General features: G+C 36.7%; 1 pseudogene; it reads left to right on the plus strand.

Annotated features, from left to right (window-relative positions):
- The first annotated feature begins 12,182 nt into the window (after window positions 1-12,182).
- LOC138160079 (adenosine deaminase domain-containing protein 1 pseudogene) lies at window positions 12,183-12,710 on the plus strand (annotated as a pseudogene).
- Window positions 12,711-13,235: the final 525 nt, after the last annotated feature.

Genomic DNA, 13,235 nt, shown 5'->3' on the forward strand with positions numbered 1-13,235 from the left:
CTGGGTTTTAGTCTTGATTTGGCAATTATGAGACTGTGCTATATTGTATAAGCCATTTCATTTATAGTGAATATTACAGATATTGTCCGGGGTTAAGATTGATAAATCCAAGCTAAAGCCTATTGGAAGGAAGGTCAGATGGCCACAGAAAGGAATTTGAGTGAGAAGTCGGTTACCGTGTACTAAGGAATTTCTATGAAATTCTATTTTAGTTCTGACATTTATTGTAGCTTACTCTAGGTAAGTCACTTAACATCTTCAAATGTTCACTTTAAAATGGGGTTGATAATGTTTGTACTGCCTTCCTGATGTGACTGTGGCAAGGAAAATGCTTTATAAATGTTTAGGTGCTATTCAAATGTGACTTGTTAATATTATCTTTTTGAAAAAACAATCTCTTCCCTGTAACTCTTTGTATCTGAAAGCATTAAGAACTAATGTTCATTATCTAATCATTTAAAAATATAAATATTATAAATGATTTACACATTTGAACACAGAGCATCACAGAAAATTCCTTTAAGTTTTGGCATTAACTAAGATTTCCTTTTGAGATGGAGTTTATTTTCATTTCTGATGAACCCTTTAAATCAGTTTAGTTTGTAAATTAGCCTAAATGGGTCAAATATAAGTGATACTGAATTATCAAAGCAAATATATTTTTCCAAGATGAAAGTTGGTCCTGATGAGTTTATTGGTTCCAGAGTCTTAGGGAAGTTGCAAGGGGAGCCAAGATGGCAAAGTAGAGAAACAGTCAGCTAAACTATTTCAAATTTCCATTCAAATAACTATAAAATAATGCCTCAAATCAAATTTTGTAGAGGCAGAACCAACCAAAGGTTGGGGTGAAAAAAGTTTCCATCCTAAGACAACTTAGGAGGTTGACAGGAAAGATCTATCTCACCAGGGTGGTGGTTGGGCCTTGTGGAACAGATAGCACAGAACAGGCTGTACATGGGATCATCAGCGGGCCTCAGAGGCCTCTACATTGGCAGCAGCAGCAGCTTTGGGAGCCTTCAGCCCACAGATGGGGGAGAGTGGGGGGAGGGGACAGATAACGGGTCATATGGGGATTGCAGGAAACTCTTTGCTGGCACTGTGTTTAGGACCCTATTGTATTTCCCATACATAGTTCTGGGACACTCTCAGAGCCAAAAGGAGTGTCAGTGTTAGTGGCCGCAGGTAAGGAGCAGCACTGGTCAAAGTTGTAGGATGGAAAGTCGTTATGGTCTGTCAAAGGGGAGTAGGGAACCTGCTCTCAATTCCAAGACAGAGCAGAACATTAGCAACAGGGCTGCATGAGAGCAGGGGACCTGGTCACAGACCCAGGGCCAAAAGGAGTGCTAGTGCTGGTGGCTATAGGGCAGCAAGGTCACTTCATGTATAAAGACAAGAGCACAGGTCAGGAGTGCAGTGACCACACCTCTGCTTAGGTCATACCACCTCGGAAGCACAGAAAGCCAAGACACTCAGAGTGAGCTCTGAAAACAGCAGTATGTGAAGCTTGAAGATTGGGACTGGGCTTCCTCTATCAGAGGAGCAGAGCTCAACTTAATATAAAGTTAAAAGTAAAGAAGTAGACTAGAAAAATGAGCAAACAACTAAACAAGAACCTGACCATAAGAAGTTATGGAAATGACAGGCAAGATCAAGACACAAACCCAAAAGTTGAAAACTATGTCAAAGCAGCTATACACAAAGCCTTAAAGAAAAAATCTGAATTGGATTTAAGCCCAATGAAAATACCTGGAAGAGCTTTAAAAGGGATTTAAAAATCAAATAAGAGAGGTAGAAGGAAAATTGGGAAAAGAAATGCAAGTGATGAAGAAAATTATGAAAGAAAGAGTCAAGAGCTTGGTAAAAGGGGCACAAAAATACCAAAGAAAATAATACCTTAAGAACTACAATTGTCCTAATGGTGAAAGAGGTGCAAAAATTCACTGAAGAAAAGAATGCTTGGAGTCAGGAGGACCTGAGTTCAAATCTGCCCTCAGACACTTAGTAGCTATGTGACCCTGATTGCCTCAAAATAAAAAAAAAAAAAAAGAATTGACCAGATGGAAGAAAAAATACAAAAACTCACTGAAGAAAAGGACTCATTAAGAAGAGGTAGAATTGGCCAAATGGGAAAAGGGATACAAAATCTCACTTAAGAAAATAATTCCTTAAAAATTAGAATTGGGCAAGTAGGAGCTAATGACTCCATGAGACATCAAGAAACAATGAAACAAGATAAAAAAAATAGAAGAAAATTGCAAATATCTCATTGGAAAAAAGCAACAGACCTGAAAAATGGATTGAGGAAAGATAATTTAAAAATTATTGGAATAGCTGGAAGTCAAAAAGTGAACCTACACATCATATTTCAAGAAATAAGAAAAAAAATTCCCTAATATTCTAGAACAAGAGGGTAAAATACAAATTGAAAGAATCTACCAATCATCTCCTGAAAGAGATACCAAAATAAAAACTCCAGTAATATTATAGCTAAATTCCAGAGGTCACAGGCCAAGAAAAAAATGTAGCAAGCAGTTAGAAGGAAATAGTTTAAATATCATGGAACCACAGTAAGGAATAGAAAGGAGTGTTCCTTTTTTTCAGCAGTACATGGCACCTTCATAAATATTGACTATGTATTAGGGCATAAAAACTTCACAACCAAATACAAAAAAGCAGAAATATTAAATACAATATATTCAGACCATAATGTAATAAAAATTATGTTCAATAATGGGCTGTTGAAACAGATGAAAATTTAATCAGAAAATAATCTAATCACAACGAATGAGTGTAAATAACAAATCATTGAAACAATAAATAATTTTATTAAAGAGATTAAAACAATTAGACAACATACCAAAATTTATGGGCTGCAGGCAAAGTAGTACGTAAGGGAAAATTAATATCTCTAAACATTTATGTCAATGAAATAGAGAAAGAGCAGATCAATGAACTGGGCAATCAACTAAAAAAAAATAGAACAAATTTAAAAGTACCAATTAAATACTGAATTGAGGGAGCAGTTAGGTGGCACAGTGGATAGGTACTGGTCCTGGAGTCAGGAGGACCTGAGTTCAGATCTGGTCTCAGACACTTAACACTTACTAGCTATGTGACCTTGGACAAATCTCTTAACCCCAATTGCCCTGCCTTCCCCTCTCCAAAAACCAAAATAAAATAAAATAAACACCGAATTGGAAATCCTGAAAATCAAAGGGAAGATTAGAAAAATTGAAAGTAAGAAAATCATTGAACTAATAAAAATAGGAGTTAATTTTATGGATAAAAAAACAACCAAGAAAAATAAATAGGTAAATCACTGGTGAATTTGATTTAAAAAAAAGAAAGAAGAAAATAAATTACCAGTATCAGAAATGAAAAAGGTGAATTCACAACCATTGAAAAGGAAATTAAAACAATAATTAGGAGGGTTTTTTTTTTGCTCAATCATAAGCCTAAAAAACTGATAATCTAAGTGAAATGGTTAAGTATTTAGAAAAATATAAATTGCCAAGATTAAAATAAGAGAAAATAGAATACTTAAATAACCTATTTTAGAAAAAAAGAAACTAAACAGGCCATCAAATAGCTGCCTAAGTTAAGAATTCCCAGGACAAGATGGATTCAGAAGTAAATTCTGTGAAACTTTTAAAGAAAAATTAATTCCATTTTTATATAAACTACTTGGAAAAATACACAAAGAGTGTTATTAAATTTCTTTTACAGCATAAACATGATGCTGATACCTAAACCAGGAAGAACAAAAACAGAGAAGAAAACTATAGACCAATTTCCTTAATGAATTTTAATTCAAAAATTTTAAATAAAATATTAGCAAGGAGATTACAGCAATATGTTGCAAAGATCAACTATGACAAGGTGAGATTTATACCAGGAAGGCAAGGCTAATTCAATATAAGGAAAATTTTTGGCATAATGGACTATATAAGGTCAGAAAGGGTGTCCATAATTACCACTATTATCCAATATCATTCTAGAAATGCTAGCTTATAGGAGAAGAAAAATAAATTGAAGGAATTAGGATAGGCAATGAAGAAACAAATCTATCTGCTGATGATATAATGGTCTACTTAGAGAATTCTAGAGAATGAACTAAAAAATGACTTGATATAGGTACCAACTTCAGCAGAGTTGCAGTATATAAAATAAACCCACATAAATCATCAGAATTTCTATATATTACCAACAAAGTTCATCAGGAAGAAATAAAAAGAGACATTCCATTTGAAATAATTGCAGACATAAAATACTTGGGAGTCTATCTGTCAAGATAAATCCAGGAACTATATGAACACAATTACAAAGCACTTTTCATACAAATAAAGTCAGATCTAAACAATTGGAGAAATGGTAATTGCTCATGAGTAGGCTGAGCCAATATAATAAAATGACAATTCTACCTAAATTAATTCACTTAATCAATGTGATGCCAATCAAATTACCAAAAAAAATGTATTTTATAGAGCTAGAAAAATAACAACAGAATTCATCTGGAAGCACAAAGGGTCAAGAATGTTAAGAGAATCAATGAAAAAAAATGAAGGAAAGTGGATTAGCAGTATCATATCTCAAACTGTATTACAAAGCAGTTATCATTTAAACAACTTGGTACTTGCTAACAAATAGTGTGGTGGATCAGTGAAATAAATTAGGTACATAATACACAGTAGTAAATGATTAGAGTGTGTTTGACATACTAAAAAAAAACCAAGATTTGAGGACAAAAAATCATTATTTAATAAAAATTACTGGGAAAACTAGAAAGCAGGTTAACAGAAACCACCTATATGCCAACATTTCCCATTGTATATCAAGATAAGGTCAAAATGAGAATGTGATTTAGACATCAAGTGTGATATCATAAGCAAATTAGGGGAGCATGGAATATTTTCTTCTCTCTTTTTTTTTTGACGCGGGGAAGGTAGGGCAATTGGGGTTGAGTGACTTGCCCAAGGTCACATGGCTAGCTTTTTTGGTGTGTATGTTAAGTGTCTCAGGATAGATTTGAACTCAGATTCTCCTGACTCCAGGGTTGGCGCTCTATTCACTGCGCCACCTAGCTGCCCCAACCATGTAATATTTTACCATGTAATATTTATCCAATTTGTGGATAAGAGAAGTTATGACCAAACATAGAAAGCATTATGGGATATAAAATGAATAAATTAAAGAGATTTTACACAAACAAAACGATTGCAGCTAAAAATTATGAGAAAAAAAGGAAACTGGGGAAAATTTAGTACAGCATATTTCTCTGTTAAAGGCCTCATTTCTCAAATATATAGAAAATTTAGTCAAATTTATAAGAACACAAATCATTTTCCAATTAATAAATAGTCAAAGGATGTGAACAGGCAGTTTTCAGAAGAAAAAATTGAAGCTGTCTATAGTCATATGAAAAAAATGCTCTAAATCACTATAGATTAGAGAAATGCACATTAAAACAACTCGGAGGTACCACTTCACACCTATAAGATTGGCTAATATGACAGAAAAGAAAATGATAAATGTTGGAATGGATGTGGGAAAATTGGGATGCTAATATTCTGTGAACTGTTCTAAACATTCTGGATAGCAGTTTGGAACTATGCCCAAAGGACTATAAAAATGTGTATTGTCTTTGACTAAGCAATAGCACTACTAAATCTGTATCTCAAAGAGATATAAAAAAGGAAAACAATATGTATGTACAAAAATATTTATAGCAACTCTTTTTGTGGTTTCAAAGAACTGGAAGTTGAGGGCATTTCTATCAATTGGGAATAGCTAAGGAAGTTGTAACATGATCGTCACATAATACTATATTGCTATAAGAAATGACAACCAAGATGCTTTCAGAAAAACCTGGGGAAATTTATATGAACTGATGCAAAGTGGAATGAGCAGAACCAGGAGAAGAGTGTACACAGTAACAGCAATTTTGTGTGATGATCAACTGTGAATGACAGCTATTCTCAGTAAAACAAGGATCTAAGACAATTACAAAGTACTTATGATGAAAAATACTATCTATTTCCAGACAAAGAACTAATGGAGTCTGAATGCAAATTGAAGTATACTTTTTAAAAACTTTATTATACTTGCTTTTTTTATTTTTTTTTTTGGTCTGTTTTCTTTTACAACATGGTGTAATGGTAACTTGAAGATCCCTTTTTGTATTCGCAAATAAGCAGATAATTAGCATTTAGTAACTAATCAAACCTCTGTGAAAGAAACAGAAGCTATGAACCCCTGTTTCTGACATAACAGGAAGGGATTGGCTGAAACAGTAAGTAGCTAATGCTGTGTATATAAGAAAAGCCCCAGAGAGGCACAGTCAGAATTTCATCTGGAGGCAGAGCAGCTACAGAAGAGAGAATCAAGAACTGATCCAGAATTTCCTGAGAACTTGTGGTTGTGGGTCTTCTTCTGAACAGGAGCCCAGGAGCCTCCTCCCCCACAGGTTGGATAAGGTGATTCTCATTTTTTGAAGGAGCTGTAGAAAACTGAGGAAGCATGACCAGGATGCTAATACATTGTCTGTTTGTGGCTTGGTTGAGCCTTGAATTCCTGGGAGCAGAAATTGTGAAGGATTTGAGATGGACTGGACCCTGTGAACTTCAGTGTGGAAGCTGATCAAGGAACTGGTAGCTGCCTGCCATTGAACCCAGGTGACAGTCTGGTAAATCCAGGTAGAATCTGGTACCATGGAAGGAGGTCCAGGGAATCTGAGAAGAGGCCCCAAGTCAAAATGACAAGTACCCTCTCCCTGGGTACTGAGTAATAATGAAATTGTAGTTTACTAGTGACCTAGGGGTGGAGGGTTTGTGTATTTTCTAATGCTTAGTGATCAATCATACTTAGTAATTGATTGCTACATAAGTGACTGATTGAGTTAACTTAAGTGTGCCCCATGAGTGGAAGACTGACTATTGTACTTTGAGATGATTGTTCTTTGTTCTAAATATTGTCACCGCTTTGGTGAAAACTATGTGACCATTTAATGATAAGCTTTTGTGAATACTATATTGTGATTTTCTGTGATAAGTTGTAATATTGTGAATGCTGTACCATGATTTACTGTGAATGTTTTACTTTGATTTCTTATGGAATAAATAGTGTTCACTATGCTGTGTAATCAGAACCTTAAAAGCTGTTCACAGTAGCATTCTTCTGGAAAGCTTCTCGTGCATGGCTTTACACATGGATAATATAGAAATGTTTTGCATGACTGCACATGTATAATCTATGTCAAATTGCTTGCCTTCTCAAGGAGGGGTTAAGGGAGGTAGGGAGAAGAAAAATTTGAAACTCAAAATTTAAAATGAACCAAATGTCAAAAAATTGTATTTACATGTAATTGAGAAAAATTAAATACAAAAAAGAAAAAATATCTTAGTGAAGGCTTTCTATATCATCATCAAAATATTGATCTTGTTCTTTGGATATTTCTACATAAAATATTACATATGCAGAAAAATAAAAAAAAATTAAATCAATTGATCTTTCTACACATCAGTTTAGACTGACTCATCCTCTGCTATCAGACAGAATTGAACCCCAGATCTCCTTCCCTTTTAACAAGTCATGTTGACAGGGGTATGGTGTACTGGCAAACATTTAATAACCTTTTCTCTAAAAATATGTACAGAACACAATTTTAAGTTTAATCTGCATAATTAACATTTTCTTCTTCACTTCCTTATATCTAGACAATTAAGAGCACAATAAATCAAAGCTTGAGTTGTAGCATCTGTTAATTTCTGAGCTAGAAATGCTCACACTGAAAATTAAACAATCAGCTCTTACGAATCAGTTCAAGCTAGCTCTAGCAACCTTTGTCTCAGTACATAAAAAGATTGTGTAAAGACAACCACTAAATGTTCAGTTTTTGCTGTTGTCATTGTGGAGTCAGTTTTCAGTCTTGTCTGACTCTTCATAACCCCATTTAAGGGTTTTCTTAGCAAGGATAGTAGAGTAATTTGACATTTCCTTCTCCATAAAATTCTCAAAGCTCCAGTCAATCTGTTTCTTCCCTAGCTGAAAGGGTGTTCTACAGTCAGCTGAATTTGTTGTGACCAATTGTCCACAGTGACCCTAACTTCTTTTATTATATTCTCTATAACAAAAAAATAATCTCAAGATACATTTAACATAATCTTATATCCTTAGTAAACTTGTATTTAAAAGTCAAATAACATAGGAAAATATTTGAAATAGCAAAAGAAGCACTTAGCGATGAACCATGCTGCTCATTTCATGCAACAATAAAACATAGAACAGAAAGTGGAGTAACTTCGATATTACCCAAGAGGTTTAGGAGAGTAGCCATTTTTGAGACAATTCCTGCTGGATTATTTTAATAAGCTGAGCTGCAGTCAGGTTAAAGGAAAGACTCCAGCTGTAACAAGGTTTAAAATCAGTCTCCTAGAAAAGCACCCTCCATCTGCTGCTGCTACCAAGGCCGTCCTGATGCTAGTCTAACACTACTCTGTCTCTAACCCTTTTCTTTCATATCCCTCTCCAGAGAGACTTAAAACTGTCACCATAGTGGCTTCTTGAGCTAGGAAGAAATATAACTCCCAAGGTCTTCCAAGATTTAGGGTCCTTTCAAAGGCAGCCAACATATGCCTTGCCAAAAGAACAGTTGTACAAATATTAGAATATTGTGATTAGAAATTGTCATTAGAAGTACAAGAATCAAAGAATCCTTTAGTTGGCAGAGACCCTAAAGGTCATGATTCCATCATGTAGCTGAACAGTAATCATCTCTACAATATCCCCTCCCCCTGCCATTTCACAGATGAATAGAGGATCAGAGAGGTTATGAACTTTGCTGTCATCTGTGACTTCTTATTCACCCTCCCTTCACATACCCAATCTGTTGGCCAAGTCTTGTGATTTCTACCTTCACATTTCTCATTTCTCTCTTCCACCTCTTTATTTCCACTCACTTGGCCTCTATCTTAGTGCAGCCCTCATCACTTCAAACTTGGACTATTCTAATAGCCATCTAGTTTGTCACCTTGCCTCAAGTCTCTCCCTTCTCCAATCCATCCTCCATTTGGCTGCCAGAGCAATTTTCCTAATGCACAGATCTGATCCTGTTAACCTCCCACTTAAAAAGCTACACTGGCTGCATATTATTTCAAGATCAAATAAAAAATTCTCTGCTTGACTTCTAAAGACCTTCATACCTTCATAACTTGGTGCTTTCTTACTTTGTAGTCTTCTTGTACTCTACTCTCTTCCACAAATTCTGTGATCTAGTAACAGGCATTCTTGCTATTTCTTACATATGACACTCCGCCTTCTTGCTATGACACTTTTCGCTAGTTGTCTTCCTGGCCTGAAATACTCTTCCTTTTCACCTCTGTCTCCTGGCTTCTCTGGACTTTTCTGAGGTTCAGCTCAAAATCCATTCTCTTCAAGAAACCTTTTTTGTTCCCTTCTACCGCTAGTGTTTACCCTCTAAGATTACTTCCCATTGACACTGTATATAACTTGTGGTTTGTATGGTCTTCCCCATTGGAATAAAAGTTCCTTGATGTCAAGGACCATGTTTTTGCCTTTCTTTATATCTTCAGTGTTTAGGATAGTGCCTGACATATAACGTTTGTTGACTGACTATAGTAACTCTTGCTAGTATTTGTATAGAATTTTATAACTATTTTTTTGCTCACAACAACCCTGGTACTCTTATTATCCTCATTTTACAGATGGGGAAACTGAGGAAGCAGATGTCAAGTGTAAGTGTATGAGGTTGAGTTTATACTCAATTCTTCCTGACCCACTCTATCCACTGAGCCACCTAGCTGACTCACTAACTTGTTCAAGGATACACACAGATAGAAAGTGATGTGACTCAAGTAAGAGCACCTGCTCCAGTGTTGAGAAGACCTGGAGATCGAATCCCGGGCTCAGACACTTAGCACCCACCCAGAAACACCTGGCCGTGTAACCTTGAGCAAGTTACTTAACCCCTATTGCTTAAAAAAAGAAAAAAGTGACGTGACTGAGCATGGACCCAGATCTGCTGACTACAACTTCAGAGCTTTTTTCGCATCAGACTGTGCTGCCTCTATATTTTTCCAAAATGGCAATAAAGGGCATAAATCAGATACTATCCAACAAGACCATGTTCCATTATTTCTCTAGCATCACTTTCCTTAGATATTCTTATAAGCAAGGTCTAGGAAACCTCACACTAGGCTTGAGCTTTTCCTGGGAGAGAGTCAAAGAATATGTCAGTGGCCCCTTTCAGCTCACATTACCTCCCTTTGCCCATAACAAAAGGGAATCTTGGAGTGGGGCATTGCTATCTTCAATAATATTATTTTGAATTTTGCTTCAATTTGGGCAGTCCTTTCTAGCTTAAAAAAAGGAAAAGATCAAATATTTAGGAACAAGTCAAGAACTTTGGCCTGTGCTTTACTGTGGCATTGGAGACACAATTGTATTATAATAGTTAGCATTTAGTCAGCATTTTGAGATTTGGGAACTACATATATCATCTCATTGTTCCTTACAACCCCATGAGGTTGGTATTATTAGCATCTTCCTTTTGTAGATGAGAAAATATAGACTGAGAGTAGTTAAATGAACAGCCCAGGGTTGCCCAGCTAGCAAATGCCTGTGATAGTAATGGCAATTAAAGATTCCCCTGTATTGGCTTGGTTTTCAAATTGATTGTGTTAAAACCCAGAGTTTGTTAATCCCACCTGTGGGATGGGCTTGTTGATGTGAAAAGAAAGTCCTGAACTGGGAGGAGCTGGTGATGTAGATTTGGAGAGACACTAGAGAGAGGCGGAAGATTTTTTTTTTTTGGAAGCAGCACCTCGTGGAGGCAGAGAGAGAGACTAAGAGAATTGCTGGTGGCCGCTTTGAATTGCCCTGGACTTTTGAGACCTGCCCCCTGAGCTGCCAAGGACTGAGGAGACATGGCTGTTTTGCTGGTACTTTGTCTGTTTTGATGTTGTTTTGCCAGATTTGTCCACTGGTGAAAGACAGTCCTTTTGTTGAAGAAGTCCTGGAACCTGGCATTTGGTTAAGAAGCCCTGAGACTGTCCTGCAGACAGAGAGTGAATACTGTCCACTGGTGAGGGACAGTACTGTTGTTGCAGGGGTCTGGAGACTGTCCTGCAGACAGAGTGAATACTGTCCACTGGTGAAGGGCAGTACTGTTGTTGCAGGGGTCTGGAGACTGTCCTGCAGACAGAGTGAATACTGTCCACTGGTGAAGGGCAGTGCTGTTGTTGCAGGGGTCTGGGAACCTTTCTGTTGGTTCGGAAGCCCTGAAGAAGGATTTTCTTGTTGGATGTTTACAGAAATCCTGGGAGAGGGCTTTGCTAATATGTTCAGGGGTTCTAGGACTGTTCTACAGACAGAGGATAAATTCATGAAGGGACTGGCAATGTATCTTATGGCCTTGCTAAGCCTTGTCTCCCCAGGAACTAAGATTGCTGAGAACTTGCCTCCTGTCAAGATGAAGAAAAGACCTCCATTTGGGTATTAAGTGCTGTGTTTAAACTTGATGTAACTCTGGGGTAGATTCAATTGTGATCCAGGGGTGGGGAACTTTTGACCTTATTGTGCTCTGTGATTGACAAATGAAGGTACTTTACTTATGTTTGGAAACTAATCTCCATTTGAGAAGAGGGACTTTGTGGTGGACTTAATTAAGGTATAGCCTAGGGGTGGAGTAGTATTTAGAACAGAGACTTTGTAATTGATTGAATGATTGGAAGGTCCTGGGGTGGGGTAGTACTTGGAGATTATTTAATCACACTTAGTAAATGCTGTATTTTGAATGATGTCATGTTTTGATCTTCTCTGTTCTGGGTTTGTTACTGAATAAAATAGAGAGCACCTATGCTGGTATTTTGAACCTGGGAAGTTGTCTTCTTTTGGCATTACATTACAATGCCCAAGGTAATATTTTTACTCATGTTTTCTTGACCCTAAGTCCAACATTTTATCCTCTATACCAGAGGTGTCAAACTAGAATCCTGTAGGATGCATGCTGCCTGCAAACTTCCTTACTTTGAGATTAAAATGTAATTGGGCTGGGTGGGGGGGTAGGTGGGTAGTTGGGAGTGATGTGGGGGGAGAGGGGGTTGGAAGCAGCCCTGGAGGACAAGGTGGAGACAACAGCCTGGGGGACCTCTCCAAAACCCAAGAAAATGTCTGGTAACAAGGATTGGTTTCAGAGATCCCACATTCCTAGCTTTGCTCAGATGTTGAAAAAGAACTTGCCAGTTGAAACTTCTTCCACAACAATGAATCTTCCTCCAGGATATTCAGTATCAGAAGATTATAATGTGTTGAATTTAGCTTCTAAGGTTATACAGATCACAGAATCACTGCTTTCCAAAGTAGTCCTGCCTGATCAAAATACTGTCCTTCATCCAAAGATTCCCAAGGAATTCATCATGAAGTACAAACGTGGAGAGATCAATCCAGTGTCAGCCCTCCTTCAGTTTGCACAAATGCAACATGTGCAACTTGACCTTAAGGAAACTATGACAACAGGTGATGTTATGGGTCCTTATTTTACCTTTTGTGCTGTTGGTGTGTGGTATTCAATATAAACTGGACTGGGACAAAATAAAAAGGAGTATTGATCCAATGCGGCCAAGTTTGCCCGTAATGAGCTTTTGCAATTGGATGATCCTGAACGGAGGAACGTAGAAACCTCAGCAGCTCTCTAGGCTTGACCATTTTGACCTCAAATCCCTAAAGAAACATAGGGCTCCCAAAACAACTATATTTTCTCCTTCCTGAATGATTCCTTATGACGACCCATATTGACCTGATTTTCCAAAATGGTGACATTGTGAGTTATGACAAACAACAGTGGAGAGCCAGAAATTATAGAGAATCAACCAGAAAGTTTTGATTGTCAGATGCACCAAAAACTGTGGGAAAAAAGTTTTAGTTACCCGCAACTTGTTGTCCCACCAAAGACTTGTAATAAATGAACATACACTTGTGTTACTATTTTTTCATGTGTATGTAGATGTTTTTATGATTAATAAACTGCAAATAATAAAAAAGAAAAATGTAAATAGGGAATGTTTAACAAAATAAATTATAATGCAAAGTAGATAATGTTAATTTGAGGTTTTCTAAGTCAATATGCCTCCAAGGATTCATTTCTATTTGAATTTGATACCATTGCACTAGCTACTTATATAATGAATGTTATGATAATTTCACTGTTCCCAAAGAACCAG

This window comes from Petaurus breviceps, unplaced genomic scaffold (assembly GCF_028583685.1).
Source record: "Petaurus breviceps papuanus isolate PSGF00001 unplaced genomic scaffold, PetGlider_PUasm1.0 179, whole genome shotgun sequence".
In the NCBI taxonomy this organism is placed as follows: domain Eukaryota; kingdom Metazoa; phylum Chordata; class Mammalia; order Diprotodontia; family Petauridae; genus Petaurus; species Petaurus breviceps.